General features: G+C 50.0%; 1 pseudogene; it reads left to right on the top strand.

The window, feature by feature from the left end:
• The first annotated feature begins 1,222 nt into the window (after positions 1 to 1,222).
• Positions 1,223 to 11,796, top strand: LOC135972762 (centrosomal protein of 164 kDa-like; annotated as a pseudogene).
• Positions 11,797 to 13,153: the final 1,357 nt, after the last annotated feature.

Raw genomic sequence — 13,153 nt, 5'->3', positions numbered from 1 at the left:
ATGATTGAACTTCTGCATTCAATTATTGCTTTTCTGATATTGATTACTGGTTTTCTGTCTTTCACTTTGGGGTACAGTATTTTGACTTTGATATCTGGTTTTCTGACTTGCATTGCTGGTTTTGACTCTTTGACTACTGGTTTTCTTATTTCAAATACTTATTTTTTATTGTTGGCTTTCAGACGTTAATTCCCGATAACTTGCTTTGATTACTGTTTTTCTGACTTTGATAAATGCTGGTTTTCTATTTTTGACCATTGGTTTTCTGGCATTAATTGTTAGTGTGTTGATTTTGTTAAGTGATTGTGTGATTTATTTCACTGCTTTTCTGGTTTCAATCATTGGTTTTCTGATTCCAATGACTAGTTTTCTTCTTTTCATTATTTCTTTTTGGTCTCCAATTGTTGGCTTGATGAGTGTGATTTTTGGCTTTCTGTGTCTTCTGTGACTGCTTTTCTAGAACCAACTATTGGGTTTTCTGAATTCAGTTATTGCTTTTATATCTTTGATTACTGGTGTTGAGTTATTGTTGTTTGAAATTATGTTTTCTCTCTTCATTTTGTCAATTTTTCTCTCTTCAATGATCAGTTTCCACTGAATGTTGTCTGGGATCCCTTTAGTTTCAGTGGCATTTATTTCACTCATTTATTTTGCATTGCCAATCTTGATTGGTCACATGTGCGGGGATGGTTTGTTCAAGATGGAAAAATGTTGCCCTCTCTCTCTCTCTCTCTCTCTCTCTCTCTTTCTGCATCTCAGATGTTCATTCAGGTTGCGAAGGAGGTTGGAGGGACCTGCAATCTGGCCCCAATCCAGGTGGGTCCTTGTTTCCCATCACCCCCCATATGAGGATATAATGCTTGTTCCACCCCCCACCAGTCCTGTTATCCCACCTGATTCTTACTATTCCTATTTACTGTCTCTATTGCCAGAGCACCTCAGAGCCCCCATCCTAGACCCAGACCCCATTGTGCCAGATGCTGGACAAACCCCAAAGAAACAGCCAGTCCATTGTTCTCCCTCCACGCCCACGTCATGCCCAGGGTCTCAGTGTCCGTGGCTGGGTTGGACAACAGCCTCCAGCTCTGGTCTCCTCTCTGTGCCCCCAGCCCCAGTGTGACCCTTCTCCTGTGCTCTCTGTTGCAGCGCCTGGACCTGTTGGTGCGAGATTGGCAGCTCTCTGGAGCCTACGGCGCGGACACGGGGGGAAAAGTATCTTGGAGAAATCACACAGGTAATGATCAGATACCACGTGTGTTCATGGAAACAGCAAACTTTGGGGCGGAGCTGAACGTTTCCACAGCGGGTCTGATTCCCTGCTGACAGCCACAAATCTTGCTTTGACTCCCACAGGACCTGGAGGTCTCTGCTGAGCAGCCCCTGGTGTTGGAAGCCCTGAGGGCGAGCGGCACCCGGTGCTACCTATTGCCCCACCCTGGCACTCAGTTCACCAGGAGCAGGGCAGGGATGCCAGATGGTAAGAGACCCTCATCTTCTCCCCTCTCACCCCCTGCTCTGCTCCCCCAGTCCCCACCCCCTCCTGCACTGCCCCCACCCTCTTCCCTGCCCCCATCCCCACCCTCTCTCCTCTGCTGCCCCTTTCTTCCCCTCTTGCACTTCCCCCACCCCAAAATCCCAGTGCCCAGCTCACCCCCCTTCACTTAGAATTGACTCTACTGCCCACTGCACAGGGGCACTCGCTGGGTCACAGCATCTGTGTGGGAGGGGAGAGGGACATGGGGGGGTCACTGCTGGGGTCCTGGTCTGCTAGGGGAACGCTGCTGGTGTCCCCCTTTTGGGTCTTCATGGGTCCCCTGGCACCACCCAGTGGAGACTGCTGTCTCCCCACTGCAGCCTCTCCTTGCCCCCTCATGCCTCTCCCCCATTTTCCCCCAGGCAGTGGGGTGGGGGGCGTTAAGCAGCTGTTGCCCAGAGATGGAATCTCATTTCCTGTGGCACAAACTAGCCCACCCAATCGCATTTAACGTGTGTCCTACCCTGGACACCTGGATCCCTCCCGGATGCCTGGGTCCTTTTCCCCTCTGCAGACATGGACGAGGATTTCCGGCAGTGCCTGTGTGAGTACGTCACCAGTGTGGTGCACTCAGCAGGGACACACGTCCGGATGGACCGAGCCGGGCAGGTGCTGACGGGGGCTCAGCTGGCTGCCAGGATCAAGGTGGGAGAGTGGGGGCTGTTAAAGGGGGGGGCTGGATGGGAGACAGCAAAATGGGCCGCAAGGCGGGGACAGGGATTCAATACGGGTTGCCATTCTGCAGAGAGCGGGGCAGGGTGCTCAGTAGGGGGCGCTGGGCTGCAGGGAGCGGGAAGGGGCTCAGCGGGGGCAAAGGGGCTGAGCTGTCCCTGATCCCAGTTCCCCCGGGCGTTATTCCCTGCAGGGCGTCTCCCGATATTGGAAGACCCAACGCTACGACTTCTCCTCACCCATGAAGGTACCAGGTCACCCCTCCCTCCACCTCTCTCTTGCCAGCCTGGATTTGGGGCGGGGGCTGGTTCTATTGACCCCAATCCCAGGTCCTCCTGACATTGGCCAATCACACTAGCCCAGAAGGGGGCACCACAACAGCTCCACCAAATGTCCTGATCGAGGACTCCTAGCACCCAAGAGATAAGGGGACCTGCAGGAAGCCCTGCCAGAGAACCAGCCCCTCCACTGGGGTAGCAGCAAGGTGGTCATGGCTGTGGGGTTGAAGTGCTGCCCTCTGGCTCTATTGAAATGTGGGGGGTTGGGGGCCAGTTCGGAGGTGATAGCGAGGAGCAGGTCCTGTACGAATGTGGGGAAGGTGGTGACTGTGGGGGGGCTCCCAGTTCAGAGATGGGCCCATCCCATCCGCACCCCCAACCCCGTTCCCTCTCCCCACACAGATGGCTGAGGCGTTTGCAGTGATGAGACAGGAGTTAAACAGGAGAGCAGTAGAAGCCACCAGGAGGGAATATGACCAATTTGTGCAGGAGCTGGAGAGTGCAGAGGGGCTGCGGATTGGGAGTGAGGGGCACCAGCATACCTGGGGGGAGGCAAGGCTGAGGTAGCAGGGGGCTGCGGATCGGGAGTGAGGGGGGCTGCAGGTGTGTGAGGAGGCAGCGCCCCCTGTGGCTGGGTAACGCTAATGCTCGTCCCTAATGGCCGATCACTCCCCCATCCCGGCAGGACCGTGACCACCAGAGCATGAGCAGCTGCCTGAGGGTGAAGCCCCTGGAGATGCAGCGACGCCTGGAGGGGAAATGCCAGGAGCTGCTGGAGCGCTGCCGGGGGGAGCTGCGGGGCGAGGACCCCCAGAAACAGGCGGCCCTGGAGGAGCTGAAGAAGGAGCTGGACAAGCAGATGGCGGAGTTCCTGCCGCGATATGAACAGCGCTTTAAAGTGAAGAAGGCCGAGTGGTTGGGCCTGTACATTGGGCGGGCGGGGGAGGGGGGGGGGGTTCTGGCAGTGGTGGGTGCGGGTATCGGAGTAGGCATCAGGGCGGGTGCAGCTCTAGTGGGGCTGGAGGAAGCAGTGGCCATTGGGATTGGGGCCGGGGTCTTTGGCCTGATTGGGGGGGTTGGGCACTGGCCGTGGGCCTGGTTTGGACAGAAGATGGCCCAGAACAAGACAGGCACCAACACCCCAGGTCAGGGGAATGAGCAGGAGAGGAGGGCAGGATGTTCAGATTAGGAGCCCCTGCTGCGTGGGGCAGATAGCGGGAAGGAACCATCACACCTCACTCTGGGTAAGGGTCTGTCCCAACCGTCAGCACTGGGAACCTCTGTATGCAGGGGATAGATAGATATGAGGCTGTTTGGGGATAGATAAAAACAAACTTACAACAGGTAATTTTGCGAGATTACAAAAGGACACAGAGGTTGACTGATTTACAGCCGGGTCACCGAGATCAGAATCCAGCCCAGATCCCATCGACCTCAGTAGATAAATAACATGGCCGTGGATCCCGTGCTCCGAGCCGCCCCCAGCATCCCTCGGTCACAAGCTTTTTTGGTTTTCATTTTCAACAAGTGGAAGAAAAATTGATTTTCATACTTTATGTTTGTTTTAAATATTTTCTCCTCCCCTGATTCAGTGCGTGTGTAGAGGGGACAATTTGGGGGCATTTCCTCTCATTTCCCCACTGATTTTAAAACAATCCTAAGGGGTTAGGGAGGTTAGAACACCCCCAAATCCCAAACCAACAGTTTCAGTTTATTCTCACCCCAGATCCTCCTGCCATTAGCCAGTTGCACTAGGCCGGGAGGGGGCACCACCACAGCCCCCTGCAAAATGTCCTGATTGGGGCTCCCTGACCCCAGCCCCTGAGAGATAAGGGAACCCCCAGAGACCCAGCCGGAGAACCAGCCCCCTCCACAGGGGTGATGCTAATGTGGCCCTTGCTGTGATGTCATTAGGGGGCTGTCCCTGGCTCTGGGGGAATGTGGGGGGTCAGGGGGCAGTGGGGAGGTGACAGTAGCGAGCAGGGCCCTAGAGGAATGGGGAAAAGGTGAGTGGGGGGAGAGGGGTTCCCAGTTCAGAGATGGTTCCATCCCCATCCCCCACCCTTTTCCCCATCCCACCACAGATGGCAGCGATGATGGAGGAGGAAAACAGAAAAGCAGTAGAAGCCTCCAGGAGGAAATATGAACAATTTGTGCAGCAGCTGGTGAGCACAGAAGGGCTGCGGGTCGGGAGTGAGGGTCACCGGCAGAGCTGGGTGGGAGGAGGGGCAGGGATGGGATAGCAGGGGGCTGTGGTGGGTCGGAGTTGAAGGGCTGTGGGTGCATGACATGGTGGTGCCCCCTGTGGCTGGGAAACACTAGAACCCATCCCTAATGGCCAATCTCTCCCGCTCCCCACAGGACCGTGGCCACCAGAGCATGCGCCGCTGCCTGAGCGTGAAGCCTGTGGAAATGCAGCGACGCCTGAAGGGGAAACGCCAGGAGCTGCTGGAGCGCTGCCGGGGGGAGCTGCGGGGTGAGGACCCCAGAAATAGGCGGCCCTGGAGGAGCTGAAGGAGGAGCTGGACAAGCAGATGGACGAGTTCCTGATGGCCTATGGGCAGCACTTTAAAGTGAAGAAGGCCGAGTGGTTGGGCCTGGCCATGGGTCGGGGGGTGGTTCCTGGCAGTGGTGGGTGCGGGTATCGGAGTAGGCATCAGGGCGAGTGTAGTTGTAGTGGGGCTGGAGGAAGCAGTGGCCATTGGGGTTCTGGCTGGGGGCTTTGGCCTGATGGGGGGGGGAGGGTTGGGCAGCTGGGTGGGCCCCAGTTTGGATGGTAGGTGGCCTCGAGCAAGACAGGCACCAACACCCTACGTCAGGGGGATGAGCGGGAGAGCAGGGCAGGGTGTTCAGATCAGGAGCCCCTTCTGTGGAGGGACACACAGTGGGAAGGAACCATCACACCTCACTCGGGTAAAGGGTCTGTCCCAGCCCTCAGCACTGGGAACCTCTGTATGCAAGGGGATAGATAGGTAGATAGATAGATAGATGGGGCGTGTGGGGATAGATAGATAGATAGATAGATAGATAGATAGATAGATAGATGGGGTGGATGGGGATAGATAGATAGATAGTGTTGGAGAATAACAGAGTTCTCACTTTTTGTTTGGGTAAAGCAAGTCAGATACTTTATTTTCTCTAACAATTGCATAGAGGGAGAGAGCTAAACAGGTCTCTCTAATGGGAAACAGTTACAGCAAACCTTTATACCTTTCATTACAGACAATAATAAGCAACAGCTGCATTTTGTTTATACTTAGGTCATCTTGATATCTTATTTTTCTCACTTGTTTTGACTCTAGTCTACATACAATATTTTCTGCACATTATCTACACAAGGTCGCAACTACTTCTCACACAGTTCTTTCCCACTCGCCTCACACAATCCTCGCGTCTACAAATCTCGCGTTATTAGGGTTACAGTTAGCCTGACTCTTGCTAACAAACTGTCATGCATTGCAATCCCCTTCCTGTCAGTTTTTTCTCTGCTTCCACAACCCCCCCCTTTTGTACTACTAGTACAACAAATATTTTTAAATTTTTATTTGCATTAACTTTTGGAATTTAGATCTTACATTGGATGCTTTAATCTTAGGGGTTTTGATTGGATGTAATGATAATGCATGATGAGCATAGACATGAAAGGTATTATTATTATTATGTTTTCTACAATAACAATAACATACTTTTACACTAGCTAACAACAATACAAGCAATAACATTTTTATAGCGATAATATGATGGGGTTGTTCTACATTTTTAGTTATAAAACATAATATATTATATTTAGTACATAAGGTGGACATTTTATAAGCTGTATGAAAGACATACTTTTTAACTTGATATATATTTTGAAGCATGTGAATTTGCTTTTGTACTTTAGAGATTTTTTGAACCTTTGGTAACAGTGAAAGCAAATTTTGAAATTGATTTGGTATTAAACTAGTTTAATTAAAGGGTATTTGGAACTTAAGGGCTATTTGCAAAACTTTATTTGAGGCCAGTAGATAATATGATTGCTGCAGTGGTAGTGAGATTAAAATGTATGTCGTGCAATGTGGTGGCATTAATATACACACAGCTATTATTAGCTTGGAAAAGTAAATGTTTTGTTAGGGTAGTTTTTTGTTTTTTATTTTTTTAGCAAACGTAATTATGAACAGTGACAACTTTTTTTGGCTTTAGTTTACGTATACACTGAAGCTGTGGGGGTTTTAATGGCCAAAATGTCCATTGACTTTCTAACTTTATTTAAATGTCAGGTGTAATTTTAGGAGCACTGACTAAAAATTGATTGGGCATACCAGGTAGTTTAATTTTTTAGATGTTTTGGTGAATTACCCAATTCCACATGCATTTTTTTCATGGACCCGTCAGGATTCGGTATGTGGGAGCCCACACCCCCCTAACCGGTTCATATGCTTGGAAGGAGCACTGAGAACGTCCGCACTTTCACCCAGAAAGTCTCCAAGTATGTTTTTATGGCCACAGATTAGATGGTACTTCTGATGTGTCTGTAAGGGCAGTGGGCCAAGCCTGATGCTCAAGATCATTTTGAATGGCCATTAGCTGGTTATTTAGGAAATTCTGAATTTTTGAACTTGCTAGATTTTACTGCAATGCCTTTTTAGCCTTAGTGATATTTAATATATCACTTTTAGACTCCGCCCCCGAGACTCGTGGAGTCTCTTTGTTGCTTTCATTTACCAATAGACAAATTGCTCCCACTGCGTATTAGAGGCTTTTGGCGAAGCCAGGGTTTTTCTGAGATATGTAAGTTTATTTCAATTGAAGGTACCTTCTAGTGGGCATTGTTTAGATGGATTTGCACGCGTGTAAAGATTTCAATTCTCTAAATACCTGCAGGTTTTCGGACCATAATGTACGTACATGAAATAAGCTGGGGTACCCTTAGGGGGTGAGAGGGAATGCTTAGACTGTTCCCCACCCATTTTTTAATTACACACACAGGGAGGATGCCCTGTCCGCGCTAGCGGCTCAGAAACTAAGGATCTCTCCCTACAGGATACTCACACAGGAGAGGCTAACGAGGATGGCCACGACCCTCTTACACCTCCCTTCAGCAAAGAGCGTCGGCTAGTCTCAGAGAGACGGCGCCGCTCATTCTCTTTGCATCCAGCGAGATGATCAGACTGTCAGTGGCTCACACAGAGAGGAAAGGAGAGGGAAGATGGGTTCACACACTCCTAGACCCAGGTAGCTTCCTTGCCGGACGATGCCAGGCCGAGTCAGCCCACCGTGGGTCAGATCTCCTAAAAGATCCTCTAGTTACTGGGCTTGCGTTAGAGTAGTTCTGGTCACGAGCCAAAAGACTTCGCAGAGTACTCTGGGCGTCTTCTGGTAACTCTCAGTTCGCACTGGTGTGTGTACACACACACACACACAAACACACACACACCCCAAGGCCTCTATTTCCAAATACCACGATGCATCTGTACCTTATGTCCAGACTCAATACACTATGAGGCGGTAACAACCCCTCTTGAGGGGGTAAAAACCCCTCAGCACCGGTGCATACCTATGCATTTTTTAAATGCATATGGGGGCGGCTAAACTAACAGGTCCCCAGAACCACATACAACTACCTTATTGGGGGCGGCAAAACAATTCCCCAGAACCACTCTGCATCAGATCTTGCTGCACAGTCAATACGTTCGGATGGCGTGAGCCCAACAGGGACAGATGGCTCCACGGACAGTCCTTCCTTGACACCCCAATAGAGATTTTAAAAGGTCTCTTACCTCTATTGTGGCACCATGGGGTTCGAAGGGGAACGATCCGTAGCAGCTGCCGGTACCTCTGCGGGCGTTGCCATCCCGGACGAGCCCCCAAATTGTCGGAGAATAACAGAGTTCTCACTTTTTTTTTGGGTACAACAAGTCAGATACTTTATTTTCTCTAACAATTGCATAGAGGGAAAGAGCTAAACAGGTCTCTCTACAGGTAAACAATTACAGCAAACCTTTATACCTTTCATTACAAACAATAATAAGCAACAGCTGCATTTTGTTTATACACAGGCCATTTTAATATCTTATTTTTCTCACTTGTTTTAACTCTAGTCTACATACAATATTTTATACACATTATCTACACAAGGTCGCAACAACTTCTCACACAGTTCTTTCCCACTCACCTCACACAATCCTCGCATTTACAAATCTCGCGTTATTAAAGTTACAGTTAGCCTAACTCTTGCTAACAAATTGTCATGCATTGCAATCCCCTTCCTGTCAGTTCTTTCTCTGCTTCCACAATAGATAAGAAGGTTGTGTGGGGATAGATAGATAGATAGATAGATAGATAGATAGATAGATAGGGTGTATGGGAATAGATAGATAGATAGATTAGATAGATGAGGGGGTGGATGCGGGTAGATAGATAGATGAGAAGGTTGTGTGGGTATAGATACATAGATAGATAGATATGAGGGGGTGTAGGGGGATAGATGAATGAGGTGTGATAGATAGATGGGGATAGATAGGGGATAGAAGGGGATAGATAGATGATGAGGTGTGTGGGGATAGATAGATAGAGGGTGTGTGTGGGGATAGATAGATAGAGGGGGTGGATGGAGATAGATAGATAGATAGATTAGATAGAGGTGGTGTATTGGGAAGAATGGGGAGAAGGTGAGTGTCCAAAAGGACACATAGGTTGATTGATTTACAGCGGGGTCACTGAGATCAGAATCCAGCCCTGACCCCATCGACGTCAGTCAATAAATAACCCGGTCCTGGCTCCTGCACCCCGAGCTACCCCCTGCATCGCTCAGTGACAAATTTAATTGGTTTTCATTTTCAACAAGTAGGAGAAAAATTGATTTTCATATTTTGTGTTTGTTTTAAAGATTTTCTCCTCCCCTGATACAGTCCGTATGTGTAGAGGGGACAATTTTGGGTGATTCCCCTCATTTCCCCACTGATTTGAAAACAATACAAAGGGGTTAGGGAGGTCTGAAAGCCCAAATCCCAGTCCGACAGTTTTCAGTTCATTCTCACCCCAGGTCCACCCGCCATTGGCCAATTGCACTAGGGGGCCAGGAGGGGGCACCAGTGGGGCACCAGTGGGGGGGGGGGTGACAGCAGCAAGCAGGGTCCTGGAAGAATTAGGAGAAGGTGGTGAGTGGGGGAAGGGGGGCTCCCAGTTCAGAGGGGATCCCATCCCCACCCCTACCCTTTTCCCTCTCCCACCACAGATGGCGGAGATGGCAGAGATGAGAGAGAAGGCAAACAGAGGAGCAGTAGAAGCTGCCAGGAGGGAATATGGACTATTTGTGAAGCAGCTGGTGAGTGCAGAGGGGCTGCGGTTCGGGAGTGAGGGGCACCGACAGGACTGACGGGGGGCAGGGCTGGGCTAGCAGGGGGCTGTAGGTTGGAGTTGAGGGGGCTACAGGTGTGTGAGGCAGAAGTTCCCCCTGTGGCTGGGTAATGCTAGTTCCCGTCCCTCATGGACGATCTCGCCCCCCTCCCGGCAGGACCGTGGCCACCAGAGCATGAGCAGCTGTCTGAGAGTGAAGCCCCTGGAGATGAAGCGACGCCAGGAGGGGAAACGCCAGGAGCTGCTGGAGCGCTGCCAGGGGGAGCTGAGGGGCGAGGACCCCCAGAAACAGGCGGCCCTGGAGGAGCTGAAGCAGGAGCTGGACAAGCAGATGGACGAGTTCCTGTCGGCCTACGGGCAGCGCTTTAAAGTGAAGAAGGCCGAGTGGTTGGGCCTGTACATTGGGCCATCGCCAGCTGCCAGCGTGCGCCGGGCATGGGCTCGCCCCCACTGGCCCGTGCACCTGCCAATCAGCAAACGGCTCTGTGACGTTATTGACATAAACTGGGACCATATAGATCATTGTTGTAACCAAGGTCCTGTAGTGGCACCCAAATCTTGTATAAAGGGGGTCAAATGGGGTGTCTAAGACAACATTATGGTTTACTGGTTATGATTAGGCTGTCTATATGTGTGTATCAGTTTTGTAGTTGAAGTTATGAATATTGGCTCTATACTGTCTGTATGGCAAAATTATGCTATGCTTCTGGGTGACATCCCAGACAAGCTGAGATTAGCTCTGCCTAGCCTGCTTGATGGCCCATTAAGGACCATCAGCTATACAATGGACTCATTGAGAGACGGTAAGTATGCCTTCAGACTCAGCAAAGTATGCAGGAACTTGCCCATGTGACTCCAGACTCCATTTTGCTGTAATTTTCCACAGTAAGAACAAAGAGGGGTTCTTACACCTGGAAAAGACTATATAAGGCGGATGCCTCATCTCCATCTTGTTTTCAATCCTGCTTCATACCTCTGGAGGAACTTTGCTACACTGAAGCTCTGAACAAAGGACTGAGGACCCATCCCAGCGGGGGATGTATTCCAGAGACTTGATTTGAACCTGCAGTTTATTCCATCGCTGCTGCAAGCCTGAACCAAGAACTTTGCCATTACTATATGTAATTGATTCCATTTAACCAATTCTATCTCTCATCTCTATCTTTTCCCTTTTATGAATAAACCTTTAGATTTTAGATTCTAAAGGATTGGCAACAGCGTGATTTGTGGGCAAGATCTGATTTGTATATTGACCTGGGTCTGGGGCTTGGTCCTTTGGGATCAGGAGAACCTTTTTTCTTTTATTTGGGTATTGGTTTTCATAACCATTTGTCCCCATAACTAGTGGTACTGGTGGTGATACTGGGAAACTGGAGTGTCTAAGGAGATTGCTTGTGAGACTTGCGGTTAGCCGGGGGGTGAGACCAAAGTCCTCTTAGTCTGGCTGGTTTGGTTTGCCTTAGAGGTGGAAAAACCTCAGCCTTGGGCTGTAACTGCCCTGTTTGAGCAATTTGTCCTGAGTTGGCACTCTCAGTTGGGTTCCGCCAGAACTGCATTGTCACAGGCTCCGGCCCATTGGCTGCCCCTTCAGGAGGTGGGACGGGGGAAGCAAGGGATTCTGGGACTTGTAGTTTTATGTACCCAGTGGAGGAGAAGGGGGAGCTATGGCGCTTATGGGGGGGGGGTCTAGTGGTTGGACCAGAGCCCTGGGGTAGCAGGGGGCTCCGGGGGCTATTTAAAGTGCCGGGGCTCCAGCTACCTCTGCTGCCTCGGTCCTCTAAATAGCCACGAGAGCCCCACAGCTTCCCCAGGGCTCCGGCAGCTATTTAAAGGGCCAAGGTGGTAGAAGCAGGGGGGCCCCTGCCCTACCTGCAGCCAGCCCCTGCTGCACCCCCTGCCCTGCCTCCAGCCCCGCACCCCCTGCCCCCACCAGCCCGTCTCCAGCCAGCCCCTGCCTGCAGCCAGCCCCTGCTGCACCCCCTGCCCGCACCAGCCCCGCACCCCCTGCCCTGCCTGCAGCCAGCCCCTGCTGCACCCCCTGCCCGCACCAGCCCTGCACCCCCTGTCTGCAGCCAGCCCCTGCTGCACCCCCTGCCCTGCCTCCAGCGCCGCACCCTCTGCCCTGCCCGCAGCCAGCCCCACACCCCTTGCCCTGCCTCCAGGCAGACCCTTCCTCCAGTCAGCCCCTGCCCTGCCTCCAGCTAGCAATGTATGTAATATACAATTTTTATTTTATTTATATAGTTATGGAAAGTAAATAATACCTGGAAGAAATAAAAGGGCGTTTTTTATGTGTTTTTTTTTTTTTTTAGTCATCCCTGTCGGGGCCCCGCCTAAAATGTTCAAATTGGGCCCCGCACTTCCTAAAGCCAGCCCTGGCTGGGACCTTCTGCCCCATGCAGAGGCTTTGGGGCTCAGGGCTTCTGCCCCACAGGTTTGAAAATATTTACCAGAGCTCTGCTCCGGACAGCTTTGGCTGAACTTAAGCCCTGGCCTGTACTGCCTAAACCTCTCCCAGACAGTACAAATATTTAAAGTCTATTATTCCCTAACAAGAATAATATGCTAGTTTATTATCTCAAATATCAGAGGGTAGCCATGTTAGTCTGGATCTGTAAAAAGCAACAGAGAGTCCTGTGGCACCTTTAGACCTTTAGACAGACTAACAGATGTATTGGAACATAAGCTTTCGTGGCCCGTAATATAATATTGTAGCAGAAGAAAACTGTAGAATCCTGTTTGACTCCAATGCCTCTATAGTAATATTGAATTGCTTGTTTTTATTATTTCCACTTCAAAAACATATTCATTTTAGTGATTGACCAGTAGCATCTACATTCTATTCTTCAGGAACGCTTTTCTGTTGTAGCAAAGCCAAATTAGTTTCAAGGAACTGATCAGTATGATTTATTCATTTTTGCTTGGTGTTTTTTCTTAAATGCACATCAATTTTCAATACAGAAGCTATGTTTGGAATGCAATTTAGTAAATTAATGCATTATGTTCTTTTGAAAACATCCAGCTGCTGTTTCTTGAAAATGCCTCGTTTCCACTGCAGCTTTGCTTGCTTTGTTGGTGTATTCACTGGGTGGCAACATATTTCTTTAGCAGCTAATGTCCTGATGAAAGACATTTTCAAATGGTCCCATTTGGGCATAAACTACTGGTTGCTCTTAAAATTTCTTGCTCATCCTGCTAATCTGGTAACTTAATTCAATGTACAGTATTGATTAGATGTGATGTTGTCAATGCCTGGAGAATGTTTAAAAGTTGAAGTGACTTTGGTCTATTTCATTTACCTTCCTTGTCTCTTTTTTCCCTTCCTTTT

This window comes from Chrysemys picta, chromosome 7 (genome assembly GCF_011386835.1).
Source record: "Chrysemys picta bellii isolate R12L10 chromosome 7, ASM1138683v2, whole genome shotgun sequence".
Taxonomy (NCBI): Eukaryota; Metazoa; Chordata; order Testudines; family Emydidae; genus Chrysemys; species Chrysemys picta.
Note: the sequence above shows the minus strand (reverse complement) of the source record. Positions and strands in the feature narration are given on the sequence as shown.